An 11,659-nucleotide genomic window follows, 5' to 3' on the forward strand; every position below is an offset into this window, starting at 1 on the left:
CGTCCAGGAGCACCAGCTTCCTCGCACAATCCAAAGGCCTAGCAGTAGAAGTTAAATGTCATCTCCAAGATCTGGAAGGGCCTGTTCTGTACTGTATCTCAGTCAATCAAACACACAACTAATCAAAAAAATGTCACCAGTGAGCGATACCGTGCTACATTCATTTGGGAGGTACACCTTATATTTCGTTTGGGTAGCCTTCAACGTGACGGTATTTCCCCTTCACCAGTGCGTTATATCTTCCACGAAACAGCTGCCCAGCTCTTCACTTCATCCTCGTCCTCTTGGTTTCGGTTATCACCTATAACGTTGCACTTTTTTCTCCCCTCCTCTCGCGTTCTTATCTTGACTTCTTCTCCTTTCCTTTCCAGTTCTGATGAAGGCTCTGGCTTGAAACGTCGTCTGTTTACTCCCATTCATAAATGCTGCTCACCTGCTGGGTTCCTCCAGCTCATTGTGCGCATTACTTTAGATTACATAGTTAGATTCACTGTGTAAGTGATTATCGAGACATTACGCACTTTGACGGCACCCCAGTGTGCGATCTCTGACTCCCAGCACACCCTGAGACGTGACACCATTGTGCGATGACATTTCCAGCAGCATTTGATACCCAACAATATTGTGAGATCTCTTGTCACATTGGACCGTGGCCTCAATCAGTGTACAGTCACTCAGCCAATTACACCGTGAGCCGTGACAGGAGTGAGTGATCTTTGACCCCAGTACGACCTCAGACCTGTCTCTAATTCCTGACATCATTACGCGACGAAGCACGAAACAAGTGGAAGAGCACTGAACCCATTAAACCGCTGAGAACCAAAGGCAGAGGGAAGCCAAGAAGCAAAGTACGGGAATTGTTTTTGCCATCAAGTAGGAAACCTCCATGAAGGAATATGAGCTGTTGCCTCTCCAGATTGACAGAGGCCCCAATCAGACAAAAGTGGAGGCCATCGACCGCCGATGTCGAATAAGGAATGGGGATGAGAATTAAAATGGTTGGCCACCGGGAAAATATGCGTTTGGCGGCTGGAGCAGAGGAGCTCGCCAAAGCGACTACCAAATTTACTACGAGTCTCACCAATATATAAGAGGCTGCATAGTTAGCACCGGATACTATAGTCGACCTCAATAGTTTGCAGGTGAATTGCTGCCTCACCCAGAAGGATTATTTGGGGACCTGAAGGGCTGTAAGGAGGGAAGTGAATGGGCAGATGTCATATTTATGTCACCAGCAGGAATATGTGACAGGAGGGAGATTAATGGAGAGCGTAAAATTGATAAGGGTATCACAGTGTGACTGTTCAAAGATTTATGTTCTAGGACAGTGGTTGAAAGATCAGTTTTTTCTTACCTTTGTTTACATAATGGAAAAGGAAATGTTGCCATACATTGTACTTGAGGGACAACAATTGGAAACATAGTTTGTTCAACGACTGTACGTAATGCCAGTTGCAATGACGTCGAAGTGGTCCCTCTGGGATTTCCCTCTGGTGTAAATAAGACCCTCCATGCCTCGCGCTACTTCACACGGTCAACGAGGAACCTTCATTGAAGACTGAGAGAAGTGAAACTATGAAGTCGACCATATTCGCCGTACACTGGCTGGAAGCTCTACGAATCAAAAAGGCTTTCGAAGCGGTTCAAAAGGTTTACTATCCGCTTCTCGCAGCTGTTAGTGTTCCGCGTAAGCATCGCCGGCCATTATTGTATACTTTTTTCTATTATACAATGCGCTGTTGTAATAAGTTATGGGCGCCACGGTATTATACAGTGACAGACCCATCCCACTTGTACTGTACCTCGGTGGTGATCGGTCTGTTATCGTTTGTGGGCGAATGGGTGTATTTTAAATTTTTAGAGGGAGCAATGCTCGGGATTTCGGTTGCTGGAGCGGTGAAAAGTCCGAAGGGCCTATTAATACTGTACCTCGGATAAATAATAATAATAATTAATTAGACCTGATAAGCATTAATATGGTGGCAGTGCAGTTCAAGGTAGCTTTTGATATGCAGCTGGTTTACCTCTGTGATTCGAATCAGTGGTATTGGAGTGATACATTGCCGCACATTGAGGATATTTTTATCCGCAGAAAAGAAGACGGAAATCAAGAGACCACTATAGTCTATGCAGTTTATGCTCCTACGTATGCGTTCCGTAGTTTTGCTGTGGTAAAGGTTCGCGCACCGACAGGTTACACGGTAGCACACAGGTGTTACTCTACTTTCAATTGACATCTTTAGTTTATTTATGGAACAAACTCTTCCTTCCTAACGGGGCGACCGGCCACCAATCCAGCTATTTAACGGAAGAAAAATAAGCGCTTTAACTGCTGTTCTACCGTGGCGCCCCATCTGACTGAAGAGACTGCACTTGGCCTTTGCGTATTAACTTTCTTGCTCAATTTTACCTTCTTTGCAGTGAACCTGACGACAATTACGATCCTGTCCCGAGGCAAGTGCGGCTTGTCAAGATGCGTTACTCGCTACCTGGTCGCCATGGCAGCGGCGGATCTCCTGATCGTTATCCTGGACCTGATACTGAGGCACATCCCCATCGTATACTGGAGTGAGTTCAGTTTCGTGCAATCCCTCCCAGTGTGTAACATCCACGCTGCCCTGCTGTTCGCAGCTACGGATTGTTCTGTCTGGTTCACCGTCACTTTCACCTTTGATCGATTTGTAGCCATCGGATGCCAGATGTTGAAAGCGAAATACTGCACAGAGAGAACAGCGGCAGTAGTGATCGGGACAGTGACTGTGCTGAGCTGTTTGAAGAACATCTTCTGGTATTTTTTGCTGACGGGGCGATACCTGCAGACTAACTTCCCTTGGTTTTGTGCAGTGGCGCACAGTGTTCGCTCCTCGCGTGTTTGGGCAATAACGGAGTTGATTGAGTACGTTGTTACTCCGGGAGCCCCGTTCGTTCTGATTCTGCTGCTTAACATCTTAACAGTGAGGCACATTCTGGCCGCAAAGAGCGCGCCGGAGACTCCTGGGACAGAACAGCGGAGACTGCGGGCAGAGTCCCAAAGACCCGGAGATGGAGAGCCGAAGGAAATCCATCATTTTGCTCTTAGTTATCTCGGGCAATTTCATAATTTTGTGGTCACCTTTCATCGTGTATGCTATCTGCTATCGAGTGCAGGTGTTCGGACTTCTCACTGTGGATGTCAATCTCTTCGTTATGCACTTTGGATTCATGCTGCAGCTCCTGAGTTGCTGTACCAACACTGGCATTTACGCCGTGACCCAGAATAAGTTCAGAGGGGAGTTGAGAAAAGCGGCAAAATATCCCTTCACTGCAATTTTTAGATTTATAAAATGAGAAGATTTTGCAAAGCCAAAAGTAAATATTGCGGAAAGAGGAAATTGTGGTTGATGTTCTGGTTGAGTTTTTCTTCAATTTTTTTTTGTACGGTGAAATTGGTATTGGAGATGGTGTTCCTTCTGTGTTTCGTGCCGGTTGAAGGCCGTGTTGCCGTTCTTTTATTTCCTCGGTGTTGGGGCTATCTGGAGAGAAATTAACCTTCGATAACATACCAGCTCCTTTGCTCAATAAATTGATTTACGAAGGCCAATGTTCCAAAAGCTTGCTGACGACGCTGTCTGCCCGTAACGCCACATTCAATGAGTTATGCACTTATGTTCCGAGTTCTCCTTGTTCCATTGCATTCCCCTGTAAAACAAGATAATACAAATCCATAGTCTCTCAAACACAAGGACACACACACACACACACACACACACAAACACACACACACACACACTTACAGACACACACACGCATAGACACACACACACACACAGACACACACATAGACACACACACATACAGAGATACACACACATAGACACACAGACACTCACACAGACACACACGCACATAGACACACACATAGACACACACACATACAGAGATACACACACATAGACACACAGACACACACAGACACACACACAGACACACACAGACACACACAGACACAGACACAGACACAGACAGACACACACGCACATAGACACACACACACACACACACACACACACACACACACACACACACACACACACACACACACACACACACACACAATGTGGTACAGAACCTTTTAGCCCAACGAGCCACAACATCTGGCTACCAGCCAATTTAATCCTAGCTTAATCACAGCACAAGTTACAATGACCAAATAACGTAATAATCGGTACGTCTTTGGACTGTGGATGAAAACCAGGCACTCTGAGGAAACTCACACTTTCAAGGGGAGAACGTGTGAACAGCTTTCAGACGGCGGCCAAGGCAATCTCTGAACTTCAGAATGCCAGGAGCCGTAACAGAGCTGTGCTAACCGCTGCATAGCACTGAGGAACTCTGCAGGCATGCAGCATCTGTACAGTGGAATAATCCAATCGATTTTCGGCCCGAGGCGTCGATGATTTTTTGTTTAGTATGCTTTCTTTTATCGTAAGTACTTTGATACTTGTATCACTTTATAAAAGAATAACAGATCATGCATCCACGTCGTTTATCTTCAACTTATTTCGTTGTGAATTCCTCCCTACGAAAATCCATAAACTTGGCTGAAGCCTAAGGTCTTGCAACCCGTCGAGTCTGATCTATCATAATTAATGTATTATCCCCCTCAACCCCATTCTCCAGCCTCCTCGCCGCAACCTTTGATGCTCTGACTGATGAGGAACATGTCACCCTCCGCGTTATACATCCCCAGTGACCTGGCTGTCTGCGGCAATGAATTCCACAAAATCACCGTTATCTTTAGCAGTTCTTCGCCAGCCGTCTCCCAGTTTCAGTGATAGGATTTCAAAATGTTCGCAGAGGACCCCGTGCCTGTTTCACAGCCTATTGCAATCTGAGTTTCACCTGCAGTCATCGCTGTACTATCCCGCTTTTCCATCTCTCTCTCTCCCTCTCTCTCTCTCTCTCTCTCTCTCTCTCTCTCTCTCTCTCTCTCTCTCTCTCTCTCTCTCTCTCTCTCTCTATCTATCTATCTCTCTCTCCCTCTTTCTCTCTCTCTCTTAACATCTTTCTCTCTCTCACTTTGATTCTATCTCTCTCTCTCTGTGTCTCTCTCTCTCAAACACACCAAACACACACACACACACACACACACACACACACACACACACACACACACACACACACACACACACACACACACACACACACACAAACTCCTACTGTTCTCATCATCCTCCGGCCAATATTAGTTCCCAGTGAATTCGTCCTGCTGCTGAATAACCACTAATAAATTCAAACATCAAATGAAGAAACGAACAGTAAGCTGAAGATCGCATCGAGTAGCGTGTCATCGTACAGTGACAGCGATGAGAGTGCAATTGGTTGCCGCTGTCTGTGAGGAGTTCGTCTTAGCTAGAAACCAGGTAGCGGATGGTGCTGGTGGAGAGGCCGCATTTTCCCCGGGACATTATCAAAATCACTACTGAATTCACTGCAAAAAGCAACAGGACAGAGATGGTAAATACTGGACACATATGTTTTGTACTTCGACTTCATTTTACCGATCAATACTAGGAATATTATTTTATTATTTCAGATCAGTGTAATCCGATTTGCAGGACTTTGACTCCAAAAATAGATCAGACTTGCTTCAATACTGACGTATGGTATATTTCCATCATACGGCGCATTTCATTTGTTGCTTGGTATGCCCCCAGATTTAATGTGTCTGTAAATGCATTTGTTAGGTTCATCGTGTCCGGTATGGACCTTTTATTTCCCCATATTTCCGCTAAAATATTCTTGCTGAAGTTATCCATTTCTTACAGAGGTCTCAATTCTCGTTCATAATCTCTTAACGCGCTCCCCGCAGATGTGCTCAATATTTGGGAGCGTTTCACACGTGCTAGATTGGTCATGGAATCCGAACAATGCAGAAGTCTCCACATTAAGTTCCAGTATGTTTCTATACAATTGCACTAACTTTTTAGCAACTCACTTCACGTTGACTGGATATAAAGTCCTAAATATTTTCCAGTGATTTAGCTGGAAACTAGAGGGAGCTTTCGCATTGTACTTTATATAACATCAAAATCCGACATGTTGTGCGTTCAGAGATTTTCTTCTGGTCACCACTGCTTTAATTTGAATTCCTGATGACTTCCTGTCAGCTTCAGCCAGTCTGCCCATTCTCCTCTAACCTCTCTCATTAACAGGAGGTTTTCAGCCTTAGAGCTACCGCTCACTGGGTCCTTTTTACTTTGATTTTTAGTGCCATTCTCCGAAAGCTTTAGAGAAATTTATGCGTGAAAATCCCAGAAGATCAGCAGTTCCTGAAATACTCAACCGCCATCTCGTACGAGCAATCTTTGCAAGGTCAGTGTCAGTTAGATCACATTTTCGCCGATTCTGATGTTTTTCTAAATACATCTGAACTGTCTGGACCTTGAATGCATTCTGTTATGCATTCTGCTGCTCCATGACTGGCTGATTAGATATTCATTTTAAGGAGCAGATGTACATATGTATATAACAATGTGGCCATTGACGTTATATTCTGTAGGAATACCCCATCCGCTACGCTTGCCATGTCAGCAGCAAAGCTGGAAAACTAGGATTAGTTCGACAGAGGAATATGCAAGAACAGAACAAGTGTTATGAGCTTCGGATTAAAGTTTCTGAATGACAGGTGAACTATTCGATGGCAGAATGACCGAAGTTATGACCGAAGCGGGAAAGGAAGAAGGTCGGATGCTCTGTGGTATGTGATCCGGACTGTTATTTATCTCAAAAATAGATTTAGAAAGTAAGTATTCAATATTCTTTGTGTCAGAAAGAAATTAAAATATACATGAAAATCCCGATGATGAGGCCCCTGACTGAGAGGACATGTGTTATCATGAGAGGCCGGTTAACCCGTGTTTGAGAGATCAGTACATTCTTTCCGTTGGTTACAAGATGGAGATCGAAATCTTGCCATGCCTTGTCCATGGGCGACAACAATTGAAAACATTGTTTGTTCAGTGACTGTACGTCATGCAATTACAATGACGTCGAAGCAGTCGCTCTGGTATTTCCATCCGGTCTAAATAAGGACAACCATGCCTCGCCCTACTTAATACGGTTAACGGGGAAGCTTCACTTAAGACTCACAGAAGTGGTAACTATGAAGTCGACCACATTCACCGCACACTGGCTTGAAGTTCTACGAACCAAAAAGGCTTTCGAGGTGGTTCAAAAGGTTTACTATCCGCTTCTCGCAGCTGTCCGTGTTCCCCGTAAACATCGCCAGCTATTGTTGCATACACTTGTCTGTTATAGAATGTACTGTTGTAATATGTTATGGGCGCCACGGTATCATATAGTGACAGACCCATCCGCACTGGTACTGTACCTCGGTGGGGATGGGTCTGCTATCGTTTGTGGGCGCGGGGGAGTATTTCAGCAATTCAGAGGGAGCAGTGCTCGGGATTTAGGTTGCTGGAGTGGCGAAGGGTTGGAAAAGCGTATTCATTCTGCACCTCAAATAAATAATAATAATAATAATTGATTAGAGGATGAGCGATAATATATTGGCAGTGCAGTTAAAAGTGGTTTTGATAATGTAGCTGGTTCACCTCCGTGATTTGAATCAGTGGTATTGGAGTGATATATTGCCGCACGCTGAGAATGTTTTTAACCGCAGAAAAGAAGACTGGAAAAAGAACAGGCTATTGAAGCCGCGTTCTCAGTGCCATGTTGTTATGTTAGGAGCCTCCTGTAACCAATAAATATGTTCATGGTCTTCTGTTGCTACATCCCATGAACTTTATACTCCTATGGATGCGTTCCGTAGTTTTTGCTGTGGTAAAGATTCGAGCTCCGACAGGTTAAACGGTCGCGCGCTGATGCTACTCTACGTTTAATTTACACCTTTAATTTATTTATGTTACAGCCACCTCGGCCTAACGGCCCTATGGCCACCGGTCCAGCCATTTAACAGAAGAAAACTAAACGTTTTAACAGCTGCGCTACCATGTCAGCCCATTTCACCGAACAGACTGCACTTGGCACTTGCGTATGCAACATTCTTGCTTAATTTTACCTTCTTTGCAGTTAACCTGACGACAATTACGATCCTGTCCCGAGGCAAGTGCGGCTTGTCAAGATGCGTTACTCGCTACCTGGTCGCCATGGCAGCGGCGGATCTCCTGATCGTTATCCTGGACCTGATACTGAGGCACATCCCCATCGTATACTGGAGAGAGTTCAGTTTCGTCCAATCCCTCCCAGTGTGTAACATCCACGCTGCCCTGCTGTTCGCAGCTACGGATTGTTCTGTCTGGTTCACCGTCACTTTCACCTTTCATCGATTTGTAGCCACTGGTTGTCAGAAGTTAAAAGCGAAATACAGAACAGAGAGAACAGCGGCAGTAGTGATCGGGACGGTGACTGTGCTGAGCTGTTTAAAGAACATCTTCTGGTATTTTATGCTGACGGGGCGATACCTGTTGACGAACACTCCGCTCGTTCTCTGCAGTGGTGTACAGTGTTCAAACATCGTCGATCTGGGCATGAACGGAGTTTATTGAGTACGTTATTACTCCGGGAATCCCGTTCGTTCTGATTCTGCTGCTTAACACCTTAACAGTGAGGCGCATTCTGGCCGCAAACAGAGCGCGCCGGAGACTCCTGGGACAGAACAGCGGAGACTGCGGGCAGAGTCCCAGAGACCCGGAGATGGAGAGCCGAAGGAAGTCCGTCAATTTGCTCTTAGTTATCTCGAGCAATTTCATAATTTTCTTGTCGCCTTTCATCGTGTATGCTATCTACCAGCGTGTATAGGATTTAGGGATCGCTCTGTGTACATAAATATCGTCGTTAAGCATTTTGGGTTCATGTTACAGCTCCTGAGCTGCTGCACCAACAATGGCATTTACGCCTCTAAGTTCAGAGGGGAGTTGAGAAAAGCGGCGAAATATCCCTTCACTGCAATGTTCAAATTTATAAAATGAGAAGGTTTTCCAAAGCCAAAACTGTCGCAGGGAAAAAAGTTTGGTGATCGATTATTTGGTTGATTTTTTCCTCAATTTTTTTTTGTGCGGTGAGATTGGTATTTGGACATGGTGTTCCTTCTCCGTTCCGTGCGGGTTGATAACCGTGTGACCGTTCTTTTATTTCCTTGGATTTGTGGCTATCTGGAGAGGAAGAACCACAAGATTCAAAAGTTCAAAATGAACCTTCGAACTCTGAACTTCTGAATCTTTGAAAATTTTGGCTGGCTTAACCCTGGTCTTATTGTTTACTTTGTGGGAATGCCACAATAATTCGGCAACGAGAGTCATAGAGAAGTACCGCAAAATGCCTTTTTGTCCATCCCGTCCATGTCGATCCGTTATTCTGCCACTTGCACCAGGACCATAGCCCTGAATACCCCTACTATCAAGGTACTGGATATAAATTACGTTTAACATAAAAATCGAGCTCGCAAATACCAGTTGTGTTGGTAGGTTGTTCCAAACTCTTACCGCCTTCTGATTGAAGAAGTTTCCCACTACAATTAAACATTTCGCCCTTAACACATGATCTTTAGATGTAATCGTAGGAACATAGAAAACCTTCAACAGATTACAGGCCTTCCAGCTCACAAAGTTGTGCCAAACATGTCCCTACCTTGGAAATTACTATGCTAACACATAGCCCTCTATTTTGCTAAGCTCCATGTATCTATCCAAAAATCTCTTAGAACACCCCCGTCGTATCCGCCTCCACCACCGTTGCCGGCAGCCCATTTCACGCACTCACCACTCTCAGCGTAAAAAACTTAACCCCTGACGTCTCTGTTCCTACTCCCCTGCACCTTCAACCTGAGTCCTCTTGTGGCAACCATTTAAGCCCTGGGAAATAGCCTCTGACCATCCACAAGATCAATGCCTCTCATCATCCTGCACACCTCTGTCAGGTCACCTCCATCCTCCGTCGCCCCGTTGCTGTTCACATACTTGCAGAATGCCTTGGGGTTTTCCTTAATCCTGCCCGCCAAGGCCTTCTCATCGCCCCTCCTGGTCTCCTAATTTCCTTCTTAAGCTCCTTCCTATCAGGCTTATAATCTTCTGGATCTCTAACATTACCTAGCTCTCTGAACCTTTTGTAAGATTTTCTTTTCTTCTTGACTAGATTTTTTACTTCCTTTGTACAACACGGTTCCTGTACACTACCATAACTTCCCTGTCTCATTGGAACGTACTGATACAGAGCTCCACAAAAATATCCCCTGAATATTTGCCACATTTCTTCCGTAATTTTCTCTGAGAACATCTGTTTCCAGTTTAGGCATCCAGCTTCCTGCCCGAGAGCCTCATAATTCCACCTACTCCAAATAAATTACTTTCTAGCTTGTCTGTTCGTATCTCTCTCCAATGCCATTGTAAAGGAGACAGAATTATGATCACTATCTCCAAAATGCTCTCCCACTGAAAGATCTGACATCTGACCAGGTTCATTTCCCAATACCAAATCAAGTACAGACTCTCCTCTTGTAGGCTTATCTACATATTGTGTCAAGAAACCTTTCTGCACACACCTAACAAACTTCACCCCATCTAAACCCCTTGCTCCAGAGAGATGCCAAGCCATATTTGGGAAATTAAAATCTCCCATCACGACATCTCTGTTATTATTACACCTTTCCAGGATCTGTTTTCCTATGTGTTCCTCGATATCCCTGTCACTATTGGGCGGCCCATTCAGTAAAGTTATTGATCCCTTCCTGTTCCCAACTCCACCCACAGAGACTCCGTAACAATCCCTCCATGGTTTTCACCTTTTCTGCAGCCGTGACGCTATCTCTGATCAACAGTGCCACGGCCCCACTTCTTTTGCCTCCCTCCCTGTCCGAAACATCTAAAACCCGGCACTTGAAGTAACCATTCCTGTCCTTGAGCCATCCAAGTCTCTGTAATGGCCGCCACATCAGATCTCCAAATATTGATCCACGCTCTAAGCTCATCCGCTTAGTTCACAACATTCCTTGCGTTAAAAGAGACACATCTCAAGCCTTCGGTCTGGGCGCGTCCATACTCTATCACCTGCCTATTCCCCCTCTCACACTGTCTACAACCTTCCTCTATTTGTAAGGCAACCTGCTCTTCCCCAGTTTCTTCTGTTCGGTTGTTTGTTAATATCGCCATTAATGCAAGGTTTCAAGCAATACTTAGCCTATTATGACCTAAATTAGATGTGAAGTAGATAAAGCTTTTCAATATGAATATCCGTCTGGGACAAAGAAATAAAATGAAGTTATTTAACGGAACACACACACACACACACACACACACACACACACACACACACACACACACACACACACACACACACACACACACACAGCGAGAGAGAGAGAGAGAGAGAGAGAGAGAGAGAGAGAGAGAGAGAGAGAATGGAAATGTCTCAGCGTTCTCTTTTATATTAAAAGCAGCATATTTGCATTAATACAACCAACGGACCATACGGACTAACAAACTCTGCTCACTGACCAATAAATCATACTGCTCAATCAACATTATAAATTAATATTAATATTAATGTAACATATTAAACTCTTCAGAAGATATGTTCCAAATAATATCTGTACGACAACATTTTAGCTGTTGAAACGAACGGTTGCATTGTTTATAACTGACGAGAAATGTGTATGAGTGCA

The sequence above is a fragment of the Hypanus sabinus genome, chromosome 24 (genome assembly GCF_030144855.1).
Source record: "Hypanus sabinus isolate sHypSab1 chromosome 24, sHypSab1.hap1, whole genome shotgun sequence".
Taxonomy (NCBI): domain Eukaryota; kingdom Metazoa; phylum Chordata; class Chondrichthyes; order Myliobatiformes; family Dasyatidae; genus Hypanus; species Hypanus sabinus.